We start from the raw sequence: 15,555 nt of genomic DNA, 5'->3' as shown, positions 1-15,555 counted from the left end.
AGGGAAAGTGACTCCCCATGTTTCTGTTCTTTTTGGTTTTTTAGCTATATGTACCTTTTTCTGCCACTATGAATGCTTAGAAAGCTGTGTAAAAATGTGAAAATGGGCTTTTCTCCTGAGGTCTCCTTTCCTTCCTGGATTTTCTCATGCCATAAATCCAAGAATAGATTTTTGTCTTGATATTTTGGTTTGCATTTTATTTTTCAAGACAAAAGTCTATGACAAATTAAAAAAAGAAAAATGAGAACTTCATGTCTTGTAAGAGATTTGGCTCTGGATTTGAGAAAAGCTCCATGCTTGCTATTATTTCACTCAGCCATCCCTACCATGAAATTACTTTGCCTTAGGGTGTTGGCTTGTAGGATTTACTCAAGCATTACTTCTTATCAAAACTTTGACCAGCAACTTGGTGATCACTGGAGTCCCCAAGCACAGACTTTACAGGGAACTTACAGGCTCAGTTAAAATGCAAATTACTGCTAATTGGGCAAACAAGCTACCAGCAAAGCAGATATGGCAAGTGAGTTGACATTAGGTAAAGTAGAAGTGATAATTAATAAACCGGCAATTTGGACGGGTCATTGGTTAACTCTGCTTGATCAGTAGCTGCTGTCTCTGTGCATTTTGGCTGAAGCTGCTCCAAGAAAAAAGGTACTTTTGTGATAACCACTCTGCCCAGGCCAGACAGATGTGCTACACACATCTGTCCTACCAATCCCAACAGCTTTTTGCAGAGGTAAGGCTCTCCCAATGTAGGGGGAACCTCATAGGAACCTCATAGGTACGGAGACGAGTATTTTGGATTAATTCACCTTAAATGAGCTTAGTATTAGTTTTCAGTCCTTTTGCTGCATTTTTCCCTAAAACCCCACCAGATATTACTGAAGATCAGATTTTGCAATTACAGAGTAACCACATCCTAATCCTGGGTTTTCCTGCTAATCAGAAACAATTTTTCTGCTGTCAGTTGTGTTCCCTTAATTCATTTTGTCTTAACTCTTTCACTACGCTTAACAGAAGATAGATGCCTAAAATTTTCACCTCTTCTCATATGGGGAGCTTTTACACTGACCAGACATCAACAGTAACTTTAATATTGTGTTACAAAAATATTCTTTGAGCATCTTAAGCACATGATTCTTCGAGGTTCAGGAAACAGGAACGAAAAACGGTAGCTCTGCTGTAAAGACCTCTGCATCATCTGTTGAGTCCATTTTCCTTATTTAAAGTAGACAGAAAAAAAAAGAGAACCATAAAGAAGATAGAAAATAAGTAGCTGAAAAACCCACTGAAATAACACACCCACTAAAATAATGAAGTCATAAACACAAGGAAAATTTGTGTTAAGGCTACAAAAATACTTTACCTCAGTTCCCTTGGGGCTTGTCTTTACAAGACACATGGCCCTTTTCACTTTATGAGAAGAATCCAAGACGTTCAGCTGCATTTCCAAGGCTGGGCAATACTTAAAGAAAATATTGTAAGACTGCTATGTCTGGTCTGACCCAGGACCCTGTTTGAAAAAGCTTTATAAATGTGCTGGAGCAGAGGTTTGTCTTGAAGTATACCTGCCATCAGCTGATGGCACCCTGGTCCATTAGCTGATTTATCATAGAGCTGATCCCTTAATGAGGAGCACTCCTTTTGGAACTCAGATGTTGAGTGTCTCAACTGTGCAACTGTTTTTTGAGACTGAACAAAAACAACACCCATAAAGCAATGATTTTGTCTATCCTTTCTCAGGCACTGAGTCACTGTTTTGTGCTTCACAAATATGTTCCTATCATAGAAAATTTTGAGTTGGGAAGGACCTTAAAGATCACCTACAATAAAATCTCCATCTTTCTGTCTACCATCTTTTTGTTTCTATGTATATTCCAGGGGATACAAGTCAACGTCTTGCTCCCACACACTGATGAGGTGATGCAGAAGTATTTGCAGAACTAGCACTGCCTCTGCTTTGCATCCACTGAAGCTGTAGTGATACAGTCTTAGATAGCTCTGTCTTTGCAATATTTATGCCATTGTTGTCTTCTAGGTCTTAGAAGTCCTTCCCAGTGTCACACAAAATTAGCATTTCCTGTGACCAAAGTCAATAAAATTATTCACGTGAGCAAATACTGCTGATTATGAAAGGCGTTTGCATATTTTAGTGATTATGGCCATATTTTGACCAGAAGTATTTCGACAATTCAGCAAAGTGCCAGACTTTCAGCAGGGTTTGTAGCTCGGTGCCTTTGATTCTAGGTCTTGTGGCCAGGTTTTTATTGTGATGAACCCCCAAAGAGCGCTGGGAGTGCCAAGCTCTGTGCTGAGGAGGGAAGGGAGGCCTCGGGGAAGTCCTGCTCTGCCTTTGGTAGCCTGGCTGTGGCTCCCAGGGTGATTCCTGCCCAGGCTCCAGCACGAAGGGCAGAGAGGCTCTGCAGTGCATGAGATTCACTCTGTCTTTCAGTCATGACTGCACGTGTGGGTGGCACAAAGAGGAGGTTGGAATGTTTTTAGGGAAGTTTCTCTTTCTTCGTGTGCCATGTTAGACAGGGTTGCAGCATTATCTGATAAAACAAATCTCAGCATCTCTTTGAAGAAAATGTTTCTGTGGCAGGGTTTTTGCAGATACATAAAGCTGGATTTGTGTTTAGAACTGCAAAGAGGGGGCTGGACACAGCTGGAGAGGTGACACAGAACTGATTTCACAAGGCCTCCATCTCCCCCTCAGTGTGACACTCGGGATGTGTTGTACCAACAACATCCCTGTCCTCCTTCCCACTGAAAATATTTCACCTTTTTATGACCTCATGGCAGGAAAAAAAATTTTTGACTTATTTTCACTAGGGCAATGGTTCTCCCTAGAGATTCAAAATGAAAATTGTTTCGCCTGTTTAATCACCTTTTAACAATGTAGCAAAGTCATTACTATGTAGAACTGAAATTATTTTCTTAAGATCACATAAAAGAGGAGAAAAGTGTTCATATTATCTTTGGACTCTTACTTTAGCGACAGTATTGAATATATACTATTATGAAAAGACATTTATAACCTCTTAAATTTAGTCTTTTTCTATCTGATCTGGCATTTGCTGCCTCTATGCTGGTGACCATATGTGTGTGCTATAGATCATGTGTTGCATGGAAGGAGGAAGAGGGCTGACCAACTAAATCCACCAGAAACAAATAATACAGCACCAATCTGCTGCAATGCTTTTCTCAGTGCCCAGAAACTCTCCTTTCAATCAGGGCCTCTCAGTTCTGCTGCATTTTTCCAGAGCTCCGTTTCCACCCTGAAAAGTGGGGTGGATGTAACAAGAAATGTACTTTGTCAAGGCTGGTTTGGGAAATATGTTGGGGGTTGAGTTCAAGTTTCTATAAAGTTTCTCTTTGTTCTGTTTTTTGGTTTGGTTTTGGTTTTTTTGTTGTTTATCTGTTTGGTTTTGGTTTGGTTTGGTTTTTTTTGTGGGGTTTGTTTGTTTGTGGGTTTAGTTTTGTTATGATTTTCTTCCACAGGTGAAGCAGGACAGGAATTCTGTCTCAGACATGGGAAGTGTCCTTTCCAAGCACATAAGGAAGTCTGGTTTGCAGCAGCAGGTAAGATGATCCATTGCTTGACACTGCAGAGGGTTATCCAGTATCACACGGGTCAAAGGGCCATGTGTCCAACTTGTAAAATTTCTCATTGCTCCTTTCGCACTGGAGGGAGAAGGAGTTGGTGTTCGTTGCCCCTTCTACTCTGTAGGATTTCTGCTACAGATTTAAAATATGCAACTTCTCTACTCCTGCAGCAAAGCCCAATGCAAATCCTGCCTCAGAGACAACTTCTGCAAACAGCAAATGAGTAAAAAAACCTGTTATGAATGAAAGTCCCTTCCTAAAGCATAATATTGGCTGCATTTTATTTACTGTTTCACTCTGATATTTTTCTACCTGAAGTGGTCATTCAAGCAAATGCATAAAAACCCCAAGAAATCACATTTGTGTTCATTTTCTGACTGGCTGTCCAGGGGTCTGCAGCTTTTTCACAGCACCTGGAGATAATTTAAGATGTTGGTAGTTTTCAGTAGGTGCAGGAAGTGTGTGTCAGTTGTCAGCATCTGCTGCTCTGTTATGTACAAATAGCTCATTTCTGGGAACATAAAATTCCCAGCAGTTTTTTTAGGTGAGACACAGTTGAAATTGTGGAATCACTAAGGCTGGAAAAGACCTTTAAGATCCTTGAGTCCAATCGTCAGCCCAGCACTACCACCATGTTTTCCATTAATCATGTCCCCTAGGGCAATATCCACACTATTTTTGAAAACTACAAGGATGGTGATTCCAACACTTCCCTGGAAATCCTGTTCCAATACTTGTCAACCATTCCCATGAAAAACATTTTCCTAATATCTAACCTAAACCTCACCTGGTGCAATTTGAGGCTGTTTTGTCCTGTCCCTTGCTACCTTGGAGAAGAAACTGAGCCCACCTCACCAAAATCTTCTTTCACAGAATTGTAGAGAGTTATAGATGTCTCCCCTGAGCTTCCTTTTCTGCAGCCTAAACAGCTCCCTCAGCCACTCCTCATCAGACTTGTGCTCCAGACCCAAACTCTACTGTCTTGTCTTAGCGTGGAAAAAAAAAGGTGAATTACATATTTTTTTTTCCACAATAGCTGACATTTATTAAAAAGCACACAATTTTCTAAATATTTAATGTGATTTCTCATTTCAAATCCCATCATTCAGTGGGATGGAACTTAAAATTATAGTTTTTCATGTTTGTGCTGGGGTGTTTTAATGTTTCTGGTCACACGAGTTGCAGGGAATGCGTAAACTGGAGTTTGAAGCAAGGGTGGCATAATACGTTTCAGGATACACCTTGGCAGAGGGATTAATTCTCTGCAGGTTCACTCCACATGGAATCTGTGTATTTTTATGACATGTACAGTTGGTTGTAATGCCATACTGGGTATCATGTATAACATCAAAGAGCTAAGTAAGTATAAAGGTATCTTGTATTTCTTCAGTTCATGTCAACAAAATCCTTTTCAGCCTTGGATACCTCCTGCTTAAAATCTTTAGCTCATCTTGAACTTTTGTTTGCAGAATTTCTGTCCAAAAATAATATTTGTAACAGGAAAATGGAATGACTGAGATATCTTTTTTTTGTTGTTTTTGTTATAGTCTTAAATTATTTAACTCTTAGGTGTCCTTGGAAAGCGGACAAAAGTCTACCAAATAAAGTTAAGTTCTTGGAGTATCATCAGCTTGCTTTCCACGCTGTCATGAAATTGTTTTCTTAAATTGGGCTGCTTCCCAAACGAAATTTTCCTCTACTGAGATAACGTCCCACAGCACATTTTCTGAAGCCTTCAGAGATTATTCCTGGGCCAGGATTGCAGGCTCTGCTGAGCAAATTGACAAAAGGTTTTTTGTGGGCAGGACCAAGCAAGGCAGAGGAAAGCCGGGTGTGACCTGGGAGCTGTGGACATGCTTTCACACGCTACATGAACCCAGGGTGGCAGATCCTCCTGAGGAGGAGGGATTGCTCCCAGTGGCATCCTCTGATCACTTTGTAACATGGGTAGAATCACATAATTATAGAATGGTTTGGGTTGGAAGGGAACTTAAAGCTCACCTTGTTCCAATCCCTGCCATGGGCAGAGACACCTTCCACCCGACCGGGCTGCTCCAAGCCCGGTCCCACCTGGCCTTGGTAGACTGAGTATCTGAATCCTTTTGGAAGGTTGCTTAAGTACAGGAGTCTGGATGGGAAAGCTCTAATGAACTGATGTTTGCTGAGCTGAGGTGTACATTTATGGGAAAGGCGTGGACAGGCCTGGATCAAACACCTGCATTCTTTGCTTCCTTTGGAGGTGACCCTGAAATTCCTCAGACAGAGGAATGATCAGGCTGCCCTCCCCAAAAGGACACAAAGGGAATGATTGTCCAACCTTTGCCCGTGCTGATGAGTAGTTACCATTAGCTGGCAAAATGTGTCAGGAGCTGGAAGAGATTTTGTTTGACCAAATAGTTTAAAATAGTGGTAGGAATTGAAACCAGCTGCTGCAGATACTGGCCTTTGCAGTAATGTAATTACAACAGTCTTTACACTTTCTATATTGCTGCTTTTAGCAAGGCAAATGACTTTCAGAAATTTATTTTTGTACACCGTGTCTGAAAAGTGCCCATCTCTGAGGTGGACAGATGCCAGTGGGGACATCACGTATCATGTAGCATATTTCAGCTCAAGGCTCAGAAATGTCACAGGATCCACTGAAATCCTTGAAGAACAGAGAGGACCTGAGCTTCTGATGTGTCACTCAAGGGAGAGGTTGTACATGACACATAGGTTGCTTTATACCACTCTGTAACTTGGTGTGCTTATGCAAAGAAGTGCATGTGGGATCGATGGCATATGGTATATTAAGAAAGAATAACACCAGATTTTTAAAAAATGTATTCACCCATTAAATGGTGTAAATTAAAGTAAGCTGTCAAAATGACAGCACAATAATGCCATCTTTGCAATAGCACATACTGCAGCACAGTTAAATCATATCACTTTTGGGGAAGAATTACAGAGGAGATCCAAGAAAAAATTGCTTTTGAAATGCAATCCTTTGTTAGTTAAGAATCATCATTGCTAGCCAGGATCCCCTATAAACACATAAAGCACAGAGTCACCATAATAAATTATGATAATTTATATCACAGCTAATTCTGGGGAAGTAGCATCAGGGGTTATACTTCAGATACACTTCATATTACTCAAACTGTAATTATTTTCATTAAAATATAAAATTGCTTACAGCCAAGTTACTTGAAACACACAGCATTGCACATTTAACCATGTACACAACAGGGCCACAAGAGTTCAAAATAAGTAAAGTCAAGTGTTAAATAACAGCACTTATACTTTTTAATTGCATATCTTTGCAGACACAATCAATGCACTTTTAATATTCCTTTTTAGTGAAATGTTGGACTGGCTTTTTCAATCATCGTCACGTTGATTAAAAGTCAATGTCAAAATAAACTTGAGAAAATACTGTTAGGTGCTTGTAAGCACAGCCTCTCTAATGGTTTGTGCATGTCAAGAGGGCAAATTTTATTCCAGGAGGAGAAAGGGAAATGCTTCAAGTTTGTGTGAAGGCAAGCAGTGGAAGGCTGAAGAGTTTGAACGTTTTCAAGTGTAATAATTTATAATACCACTCACTCTCTAGTGCCTTTCTCTAACAATCTCAATGGGTTCTACAAACAGTAATTAATTACAGCCTCCAACACCTCTGAGGGGTAAATACAGGCAGTATGAGGTGCTCTTCATTTGTCCATGGAGCAGAGCAACCCTAAAAAACTCTAGAATATACAGGGGCTGCAGGAGACCTTCCCTCTTGGCAGAACTCAGACACCTTAAATATATCTGTCTTTATTAAACTGAGAGTCAGAAAGTGAGTAATAAAATGCATCCTAAAGCCTGGGGTTTTTTTCCTGAAGGATCATCCCCCATTCTCTGCAAAGGATGGGTTTTACTGCAGGCGAGAATCAAAGCTGGGAGCTAGCAAGGTCCTCACCTGTTTGCTGCAGAAGTTAGGTGAGAACGGTGGGTGACGCACAGATTTCCAGAAAAAGAAAGAAAGAGTGGTTTTTCAGATGTGCAACTGGCCCTTGAAGTCAGTGTGAGTATATAGAACTTGACTCTAACCCCAGTTTTCAATAATCTCACTAGAAAATCATTGTATAAAAATCTCCTGGTGAACATTTCTTGATGCAGGTCTCATCCATTGCTGCAGATACCATCAAGACCCTGGAAATCTGTGGCACAGCTGAACCTTTCGTGCCTGTAAGAAAACTCTGTATTCAGACTGGATGAAGGGCCCAAGCAGGCTGACCAACAACTCTCCTCTTGGAGGAATTTTTCCAGATGGTTTTTCCAGCAACTGTTTCCCATGGCAATTCCAGGTGAGTTTAGAGTTCATTTTGAATCAGAGCCTGCTTCCTACCTTTCATGGTGCCTTTGGTGTCTTTGACATATTGAACCTCTAATTTTCATTTAGACTAAACTATCTCCATTTTTTTTAAGTCAGGCAGCAGTGAGTCCTCAGTTTGTTTGACATCATAATCCTTATTTCTCCTGAAGTGGAACAGTCCAGGTTATTTCTGTGACTCAAAAAATGGAGGAGCTGCTTTTGCCAGTCTTTATTCTGTATTCTCACAAACTGGGGAGCACTAGGAGTGTTGGAATTAAGAAACTAATACACAGAGATTAGGGCTAAACCTCAGCACTAAACTTGTTGACGTCTAACTGATGTCAGCAAAACTTTTTTTCCATCTTTCCCATGCCTGTTGTGCAACACTATAGGGAGTCGAGGATGACATTCAGCAGTCTTCCTAGGCATTTCAGAGGAAAAGCAATCACTAGGAAAGAAAGATCGTGACAACTCTCCGGCATTATGAATTAAGATGTTTTTATGGAAGTGAAAAATGTGTATAAATTCAGCAGTGAGGGAAGGGATTTGAACTCTGGCATTAAGGTGGGGTAGTTGGTTGCCATTGCTGTTTCCTGACTATGTGACAGTGAGCTTGAGCTGAAGAAGTCTGCTGTTCCATGTCCCAGAAGGGAAAACTCAGGCTGTGGTACTTCCCCAATGGAAAACCTCATGGAGAATGCAAATATCTTTGCTTATGGATGACAGCTTTCCTTGTGGAACCTGAAAGTCTCAGGTAAATCCAAAATATAATAATTTAAACATTCTCAAAATCCTGAATGAATTTCCCAAACACAGGATCTCTGGACAGAACAAAGCAGACCTGCAGCTCCTGTGTGGACATTCTCTGTCCTGCCTATACACTTGATTTGCAATATCTTTTGTCCATTTAGATTAGATATTATGAAGAAATTAGGTTGTGAGACCCTGGAACAAATTTTCCAGAGAAGCTGTGGCTGCCCCTGGATCCCTGGAAGTGTCCAAGGCCAGGCTGGATGGGGCTTTGAGCAACCTGGAATAGTAGAAGGTGTCCCTGCCCATGGCAGGGGGAAGAACTGGATGAGCTTTGATGTCCCTTCCAACCCAAAGCATTCCATAATTCTGTGATTTGTCCTGTCATTTATATGTAAACAAACTGTGCATTATTTCATTCCTTCCACCATTTATTAATTTTAGAACCTGAACAATGAGATACTGAAATAGAAGAAAACAGGTAAAGTAGTAGAAAGAAGTAGAATTATTTGAGATTGTACAAGATACCAATAATCTCCCCAGGAATGTAACTTTTTTAGTTTAAGTTGACATTTAAATTGCATTTTGTGCTGGAAAGAAAAGTCAGTGGGAGAAGAAGAATATCATATGAAATAGTGGCACATGTGGTGAGTCACATTTGCTATTATTTTGTAAGTATTATAAAAATATATCTGATTTTATTGGAATTGACAGAAAATTATTAAAAATTTGAGATAAACTTTTCCTTTGGTAAACTGTGCCTTACAGATGGCACATCAGAGAAAATTCTCTTCTTGTTAAAATATCAGAACAGTTCAGGGAACACGGCAGCATCAGGATAATAATAGTTGACAGGTACAGTGGCTGTGAACAAACACCCATATCATGGTATCTGAGATACCATATTTTCCCCACTAAAATTAAACCATGAGCTCTCTTTGACAATGCTGTGTTAATTATATGCCAGCATTTGCTTCAGTTTGGCTTAATACTGCTTTAACTCCCTCACCAGCAGGACTTTTTGGAGTTCACCAGGGATGTCTGGTTAGAAATCTCTTTCCACACCTCAAGTTTATCCCAAACAGAGCTCCAGCAGCTGCTGAGGGTACACAGGACACAGATAGGAGAACCAAGTCAAACATAACCCTGTAGTAACTCTGATGCTTGACCCATGTGTTTGTGTTGAGCTGTGCTCTCGATTTTCACTGCATTTAAACCTAAATTCTGTTCTATGCCTAATGTGGCAATGACCAGGGAGGATTAAACATTTTTTAAACTGCATGGATTAGGACAAGAGTACTTTTGTTATGATAACTTGCTATTTCAGAATGAAATCAAACTGATAGTAAAATTGACAAAGTCCTAACATAAAATACTGACAAAAAAAGTAATCAGTCTATTGTTACATTTGTCAAACCCCTTGATTAAATTGGTGTTTAAAGCAGTAACAGCTACAATTTATATTACAATATATTGCATTTTTATGCACAGTAGAGAATTAGACAAAATATCATGTGTCAATGAGTGCCACTTCAAGTAAGGTAATTAATTACTTCAAGCAAGGTAATTAATTCTATAATAAATAAATCTGTGGTATTAGACAATTTCAAAATTAATGCACTGGGGGTTTTGCCACATAAGGCTTGAATAATACAGGACTCTGTTCTCCTGCTAACTCCTAGTGTCCCCACCTCCCACACGTGTTTTTAGGGGAAAGAATTCCCCAGATTTTGTTTGACACAAAAATATATATCAAAATTATAGAGACTGCCTGATTCATTCAGGGAAGGATTCTGCTTCTTGATGGGTTCAGCCACTAAGCGTTAGGACTTGGATGTTACTTTTAGGCTTTCCAGTAATGGCAGAACTGCCATGGCTTTCAGAGCAAAACAGTCATTCTAAAAATGAAAGGAGGGCTCTTCTACCCCCTCTTCTCCTTCTCTTGCCATGCCATTACAGGGGGAAACCTGCATTCGTTCTGCACAGCAGAGATAATTACAGTCTGATAATCTTAATGAATGAGTTTGTATAGAAATGTTATCACTGTGACAGTCGAGAACAGGCTGAAGCACATGTGTAGCGAGGAGACCGAAAGCTGTGCTTGAATATATATGAGAGCACAAGCAGCAGCAAGCCTAACTCTTCTTAAACTCCTTAAATTGTAGCCTGGGATGCACAGGAAGCCGTGCAGTTGCTCTCTGCTTGCAAATGTGAGGGGGAAGTGAAATTAGCATAGATAAAAGTAAACCTAAAAGATATGTATCTGTGCTGGCATGCAGAACGGCAGGGTCAGTGAAATCATTCAAAGCACTGGGCTTGGATTCAGCATATTCAGAAGGTAAAACATCAAAATTGGGGGGAAACAGGCAAGTGAGAAGCAGTGCAGTAGGAAGAAAACAGAAACACTGAATAAACCCCGAGGCTTTTCAGAGTTACTACTTCCAGTGAGGAGGAGTGTCATGAGAGCATGGGAAAAAAAAGGCCTGCAGAGCCCTATTTTTGGTGGTGCTGATCACCACTGTGTTATCTCCCAGAGCTGCCTCCTTGCAGTGCTCCCACAAGATTTCACTCATCTTTTTATGCTACATGCAGGGTCCCAGAGCAACCAAGGGTGTCAGGGCACCTCCTCCCAAGGCAGCAGCTTCTGCTCCAGGTAGGACAAATGGTTGAGGCACCATCAACCCTTCCCAGCCACTTCCTCTCCAACATCATGTTTCAGCCTTAGAAAACAAGATGTCATGAATGAAAGAAACCACTAAACAAAGTAAATTTCCTGAATGGCCCAGATATAATTTCTGTTTTTACCAGTGATAACGTTTCTTCAGTGAGATTTTCTCCATTATTGTGGAAATGGCACCAGAGAAATCAGAAAGCTCTGTTTTCTCACTGATTTATCGAATATAAATCAGGAATTAGTGATCAGGTGGAAAGAAGGTGCCAGATCCAAAGTATGTTCCAGGCAATAAATTCCTTCTACTGACTGAAATGGATTTTGGATCAAACATTTGGAAGTACAGGCTGAAACACAGCACAATATAGAGGAGAAATGTCAAGTTTGATTGCTGCTGGAAGCATAAGAAAGCAGAGCTGGTGCTCCAGAGGCCCAGACAGGAGCTGAGAAGATTAGCATGGAGATGACAAGCTACCCTGGCTCGGGGAGTCCACTGGAGGTTTCTTCCCCAGATCCCAATCTCATCTGCTGTGCTGCCTCTGTAGAACCTGGAAATTTCTAAAAGAAAAAAAGCATTATTGTGGCCTTCTCTAGAAGTGGGAAGGAAATAAAACCGAAAAAATAAAGAGAGGGAAAATCAACAAGGAAAAGCAACCCCAATCACCCTTCTCCTAACCACCTGTGGTGTGTCCATGCTCCAGAGCAGGGCTCATGTAGATCAGAGGTGGACCAAATCCAGAAAGGTTTGCTAAAGGCCAGATAAAATGGGATAAGGATCTGTGACTCACCACTTCCTCTGGTTTTTGAAAAGCCTGAGCTACATGGCCATGGTTTTTCAGATCCAATGCAACCCTTCCTTCCCACCCAGTGCCTGCTCCGCCACGCGTTCCGAAGCGAGCTGTTCTCATGACTCACGGGAACAGTTGACCACCATTCTCAACTGTGTTCCTTCTTACACATTTGGTACAAAGAAGGCAAAAAAGAGATCCATATTCCAGTTTTATGGAGACACAAGCACATACACAGCAATGCTTGATCTGAAGCCAGCTAATGGAGAGGATATGTTGAAACCACCAGGCATATTGTTATGAGGAGAACAATAGATATTGGCAACACTGTTTGATCCATGTGCCAAGGGTAAAATTAAAGCCATATGTTCACCCCACCAGACACAGATTGTGGATGGATGTTTACGTAAACAAAGGGTTTGTTAAACTGTGTTATCATTTTCTTCCTTTGGCTCTCCAACTTCTAGGCCAGGTACATCAATAAACTCTTTTCTGGAAGAGTCTGGAAGAACCACATCAAGAGCAACAGTTAGACGAAACCTTGGTTGATTACCATGTGGATATATAATATTCCCTTAACCTCTTAGAATAGCAGCAATCAGAGCCAACCCCTTTATTCTTGCAGGGAAAAAAAAAAACCCTCTATAAAGAGCCCACAGATTTTTCAAGAGAGCCTGGGGACTGGATCAGGAAGAAGCTGTAGGAAATTTTTTCTATTTCCTACCTGTGCTACCCAGCATCCCAACCTCCTCAGCGTGGCTTGTGGCGTTGTTAAAGCAATTGGTAGAAAATGAATCTGGAAAATTTCCCGGAGTGTACAGCTGCCCTTTTAACTTACACCTCACCAACCCACCCCAAGTCAGGGAACCGACATGTGGTGTGCGCTCCTCTGGGAGCTGCGGGAGCACAAATACAGCTGTGCAGATCTGGCACACAGGGCTTTTGATTTCATATTTGCTTGCTGGCCAGGCAGCAGTGAGCTTTCAGGGAAGAATCACCCATTACTGTCTTGTAGGAAAAGAACAAGGCAGGAAAAAACAAAAAAAAGGAAAAATCTTTCAAAGGTTTATCAAACTTGTCTTCTTGTTGTCCAAACCTTCTGATAGTGATATGCTACAAGTTGCTCGTGCATTACTGTGTACACAGAGCTCTTTTGGGGTGTGTGATTATAGCTGGTCCTTATGGAATTTTATAAAAATTCCTAGTAGATCTGGGTGCACTGAAAATCTTTCACTTTTTTAACTTGACTTTGGTTGTCCATCTATGAAATTACCAAAATTTCTCAATTTAAGGAGTTATAGGGGAACCCTGATGTATTTGCTTTTTTCATTATTTTTAATTTTTTTTGAGTGGCTGCTATATTTTAACAACTTTATTAATTTATAATTATTTTTAAAAATAATAAAAACTATAATAACGTTGTTGCCATCTGGTTCAGAGCATGAGTGTGGGACTATATGCATCTCTAGCTACATCAACAAAAAAAGTCCTGATTGCTGTAAACCAGAATTAGATATTTATAAATGCCCACATCTTCGATTTCTTTGTGAAAAATACCCAAGTCAAAGAAACTGTATTAAAAAACTTGTAGTGACAAATTTTCTCCCTTTCTGCATGGTATCAGCAGCTGCTCTGCTTTAGAAAATGCATACAGCAATTTTCAGGGTTATCTCTGTATTTCTGGCTGGCACCGAGGCTTTTGGCAGAGATTACTTGCAAGGAAGAGTCTGCTACATCTTATAGGTCCTACTTTGAAAACAGGCAATCACAGGTACTGAAAAGATATATCATCTTCATTCTACTCTGGCAGTTAGTGGGAGGACTGATCACTAAACTGGTCTAATTCAGCTCTTCTCAATCACTTGCAGAGATGAGAAAGTTGTTGGAGAGATATCACTGGAGGCTCTGGGATTTTCTTCTGAAGTCATTCTGAATTAGCTGCTAATGGGGAGCTTTCTTTGATAGCTCTTTTATAATTAAATGCAGCTGGATGGAAATCAACCACAAAGGGAACTCAAGTTTGTTTATCATTACTTCTGACTTTGTTAGCAGATGTTTTCTGAGTACCGTGGTAGCTTGTTTAATTTGTCTCCGTGTAATGTGAAGCAGGTAAACTTTGATTAATAAACTGACAAGTACATTCTTTAATTTATTTTAGAAGTTTCCATCTATGTCTGTTATAGCACATGTGCCAAATCCCAAAAGGAAGAAAATAACTGTTTGTGTTTGATTTTTACTGTTATTTCTGAGTCTAAGGTCAGATGAAAACGTGCTTGTTGGTAACACAGCCTTCACCTTTAATGGGCACAACCACCAGCAAACTTCTGGCATGTGTGAAAACTGCACGTTACATTTCCCACTGGGCAATTCGGTGTTAATTTATGAACAAGAATTCACCTTAGTTTACAGGTTGTTTATTTTTCTATTAATTCCATTGGAAATACCCTCTATTTTTGGGCTTAGTGTGTGCCCACCCTCACTAACTGTGGTGGATGACTGTATGTCCTCAGTCATGCATGTGTAATTTATACTTGATGTTGTCAGTAAACAGCTATCTTAGAAAAAATGCTTCAGTGCAAGCATAAATGACTGAACTTGAATGCTTAAGTGCATTTCTTCCTAAGTAAGACATCTACGTCTATGTGTGAAATTCAAAATCCTGGCCGTAGCGTTTTTGCTGCGCAGATTGAGTGTCCAGTGCTTTAACTGAATTATCTGAAAATCCTGCAGTGTTCCAAGCAACATTTTAAATTAAATAGATGGTCCACTTCCTGCAAAGTGTTTCAGATTAACATCTTGGGGATAGTTACTAAAACTGCATAGGAAATACATATGCAGCAGTTGGTTCCCATACATAAGATGAACAGCTTCTTTCTTATCTTCCTTTCTGTACTGCATGCTTTCCTTCTTTCTCTCTCTCATTTATCTGCTTCTAATCTGCAAGAAAATTATTTCTGCCTCTGTCTAGCCTAATGTCCTACATTGCAGAGCTGACCCTACCTCAATTTGTAGCATTTATCCACTGTTTGTTTTTGTTTTGTTTTGTTTTTTTTTAATCTGTCCTTTCTAACAGCGAGGACTTGGACATCTGCTTCACATCACAGTGTAAAGTGTGAAGCATCAGGTTTTTGTAGCTGTCCCACTATTAAGTGAAGGCTGCCCTCCTCACCCTGGCCCATGTCAAGGCCACTTCCCTGGGCTCTGCACACCTGATTTGAGCACTGCTCATTGCTGGCTGGGGTTGTGGAAATGAGAGGTTTAGAAATGGAAGGATTGAGGGGAAAACCAGCATTTGCTTCACAGACACAGGACTGCCAGAGGGTTGGGCAGAGCTGGGACCACCTCGTGTTCAGGTGAGATAAAATTGCAGTACCTCAACCCAGCTACCAGCTTGTACTGACATTCCT

At 40.5% G+C, this 15,555-nt stretch overlaps 1 long non-coding RNA gene across 1 annotated transcript in view; it reads left to right on the top strand.

Annotated features, from left to right (window-relative positions):
• LOC108448155 overlaps positions 1 to 15,555 on the top strand; it is a 140,902-nt gene that overhangs the window by 57,299 nt on the left and 68,048 nt on the right. Inside the window, exons 8-9 of the long non-coding RNA XR_001863947.1 lie at positions 3,502 to 3,582; positions 7,763 to 7,931. This is a non-coding gene — a long non-coding RNA (uncharacterized LOC108448155). The remainder of the gene's footprint in view (positions 1 to 3,501; positions 3,583 to 7,762; positions 7,932 to 15,555) is intronic.

Source organism: Corvus brachyrhynchos, unplaced genomic scaffold, assembly GCF_000691975.1.
Source record: "Corvus brachyrhynchos isolate BGI_N302 unplaced genomic scaffold, ASM69197v1 scaffold126, whole genome shotgun sequence".
Taxonomy (NCBI): Eukaryota; Metazoa; Chordata; class Aves; order Passeriformes; family Corvidae; genus Corvus; species Corvus brachyrhynchos.
This window is presented reverse-complemented; position numbering and strand designations above follow the sequence as displayed.